The sequence below is a fragment of the Camelina sativa genome, chromosome 12 (assembly GCF_000633955.1).
Source record: "Camelina sativa cultivar DH55 chromosome 12, Cs, whole genome shotgun sequence".
NCBI lineage: Eukaryota > Viridiplantae > Streptophyta > Magnoliopsida > Brassicales > Brassicaceae > Camelina > Camelina sativa.
The window spans coordinates 21,745,031-21,748,501 of record NC_025696.1 but is presented as its reverse complement, the minus strand read 5'-3'; the positions used below and the strand labels follow the sequence as shown (position 1 = coordinate 21,748,501).

At 27.3% G+C, this 3,471-nt stretch overlaps 1 long non-coding RNA gene across 1 annotated transcript in view; it reads left to right on the top strand.

Annotated features, from left to right (window-relative positions):
* Positions 1 to 492, top strand: part of LOC104732415 — a 1,846-nt gene extending 1,354 nt beyond the window's left edge. The window contains exon 5 of the long non-coding RNA XR_758803.2: positions 267 to 492. This is a non-coding gene — a long non-coding RNA (uncharacterized LOC104732415). The remainder of the gene's footprint in view (positions 1 to 266) is intronic.

Below are 3,471 nucleotides of genomic sequence, written 5' to 3'. Positions count from 1 at the left end.
TTTTTTTTTTTTTTTTTTTTTTTTTTTGTAGTAATTGCTTTTTTTATTTTTTCACTCTCAAAAATATAATTAGTTCTTCAATCAAATTGATCTCAAGTCAAGTTTTGACTGCAACTATCTTAATATCCGATGCTATTTCTATATGTTTTCTAAAGTTGATGTGTGATTGTTGGTAACTATACCAAAATACCAAAAATGGTTTTTATATTTGTATCTAGGTTTGTTATGCTTATTTTATCTTATTATTTTTGTTTCTCGACATCTAGGTTTGTTATGCTTGGATGGAACAATAGAGGAAAAAAAGAGGAGCATAACAAGTTTGAAAAAATAAAAAGCTAAGATGAAAACGAAATTGTTCTTAATAATATTAGGCACTAACAAAATATATATACATAGCTTACTTGATGTACACATTATATATATCCGTTTTTTCTTCGAATCTTGGTGTATGCATTGTTCTTAACTATATTAGTTAAATGGTTTTTTTTTCAATCATATATGTTATGCTTTGGTGATTTTTTTTAATTTATCCAGTCCAATTTTTTTTTCTATGATAGTGCCCCTGTTCGGGAGGCAGTCGCTGCTATAGCAACCGGCGATCAAAAATTTGCTTTCAGATCTCCTTCATCTCTTGTTCATCTCATTTCCATCCCTTAAAATCTCTGTCGCAGCGATTAGAATCTTAGAAATTTGGTGTTGCTGGATTAAACAGCAACACAACCCAACCCTTTAATTTGAAGTAGCGACTGTTGCTGTTTTTTTTTTTAATTTTGCAGATCTGTTAACCCAAATCAAATTACCATTCCTAAAAATTTACAAATCTGCACTATTATATTTTCTTCTGCCATTAACGACACAACCTAGCTTTAAAAAAAAAAATTAAAACTCTGTCGTTTAAAACCAGTCGTTACTAAGAGTCGCAGCGACACTCTCCCTAACAGGGCCAGTATCACACTTCGTCTGTACCCGTGCATCAATACTAGTATACAATATTTAAACAAAGGTCTTTGCTAACCAAATATATAATGCATGTCGACATGCACCTACAAACACAAAAATAAGATGTTACTTTATATATCTTGCATAAGTAGGTCATGTTTTTGCTATTTTGCCAAACTTCAGGTCAATCAAATCAAACGACTACATAAAACAACTAGAAAACCCATATTGGTGTTTCAATGCACGATGATACACACCAATAGGAGGAATGGTAATAAATATTCTTTTCGTAATATTATTTCTCAGAAATGTATACTCAGGGTCTGAATGGTGACTGCGTATTTTGTTGTGCGGGACAAAAAATTTAGTAGTACGGTACGGTTCAACTGCGGTTCATGCGGGAGATATATATATGCGGGACAAGTGCGAGTAATAGAAAATAAGCGGTCCAGAATATAACTTGATTGGTGAAAAAATGTGCGGTTTAAAATAAGCGGTACAAAATAATATAAATAATTAATTTAATTATAAATTATTATGTGTAATATATAAAAAGCTCAATTTTGGTTTGTGGAAATTTATATTTAGGGAAAATGAAATGAAAAAAAATTCTTTGACAAAAAAGTTATTAAATTAAGAAACAATTTGTTTTATAACATGTTTTAACAAATATAATATACCAAAATATTACATGTTTCTTCTTCAATATTTATCCAATAATAATAAAGTTAAAAGACAATATTATTTTAATATTATATAACAATGATATAAGAAGAAAAAGAAGAGAATACATAGCTTAGGTATAAGTTACTCCCTCCGTTTCATATTAAGTGTCATTTTAGACTGTAAATTTTGTTTCAGAATAAGTGTTACTTTGTATTTCCAATGTAGATGTTTGGTAAATCTTTTAATTTTATCCCTACTGATTTAATGTATTGACCAATAGAAAAAATTGTATAATATATTAATAAGGGGTAAGATAGAATATTTAATGATTTTCTTAATATGTGTGAAAAATCCTAAAACGACACTTAATATGAAACAGAGAGAATATATATGTAGGAGAAAACATAACAGCTATATACTATTTTAATAATAATAAAAATAATAATATATAAAATATATATTGTCCATTGCGGTCCGACCGCAGGGTATTACTTCTTTGAAGTTTTAGTGCGGTCCAAGGCTATTTCTGTTCTCAGAAAACGCACCCATTTTTTTTTCCTTTTTTTGCAAAACCACAAAAATGTAATATTAGTGGTGATTGGTAACTAAGGTGCGTTATTCATATTTTTTTTCTCAATTCCGCAAATTACTTGCTTCCATTCAGGGCCTCAATGTTTTTTAAAAATCTAAGATCCATCCAAATACATGTGTAATCTTATCAAAATATACAAAATTACTTTTATATATGAGTAAATTTGTATACTTATAAATATTTTATGAAACTTATAATTACTTGGATCAAATATATGTAGTTATTATTCAGAAGTAACTTATAAACATTATCAACTTTTTAAAATTCAGTGAAGAACATTTTTAACAATGAATAGTTGAATCGGATATTTTTGAAAATGAACACCAAAAGGGAGACATTTTTTGTTGATTTTTTTTTAAAAACAAAAGATCAGCTCATATGAGTTAATTTGAAGGAAAATTATTTACACACAGAATATTATGTGGAGATGTACGCGCTTGGCGTGCGAAAGAATTCACACTTATATTTGCATTTCGTGAAACTAAAGATAAATAGAAAAAAGAGAACTCCTTCCTGTCAATATTGATATTGTCTAGATTGATTAACCTAAATTATAAGTCTAAATAATAAAAAAAAAGAAAATTTAAAAAATATTACTAGTTATGAATTAATTAGGGGTTTTAAAAATTTTCTATTGAATAATGTTATTAATAAACTTATTTTTAAAAATGATTATTATTTTGACTAAGTTTATAATTTTAAATTTAATATACATGTCGGAGTCAACAACCATATCTCATGATAATAAAAATATTAAATTTATAATTTCAAATTATGATCCAATACCATGTAAAAAATTATAATACAGTTCAACTAATTAAGCTTATATTAAAATCATGATTTAAGTTGTGATTTCTGATAATTGCACTTTTAAGTTTGTTTGATACTAGTTGTGCCATAGCTTTTATCAACAACGAGTCTATTGCACCCACTGTTCGAAAAAGCGTTCTAGGCGTCCGCCTCCGCCCCGTCTAGGCGCTAGGCGCTATAGCACCGCCTAGATGACCGCTTTGACCGCCTAAAATTGTAGTATCATCATTTTAGTGTATTTTTAAAATTTTAATTGCACAAATTTAAAATATTTAAAGTTTACTTCTATAAACATAATTATAAATGTTTAATATGTTATTTAAAATGAATTAAAATAATTTTTTTATTTATTTTTCTGTTTTTGATTTAATATTTTTATTATTTTTATATATATTTTGTATATAATATCAGATATATAATAGTTTATAATGTAAACGCCTAAACCGCCTAAAACCGTCTAAATT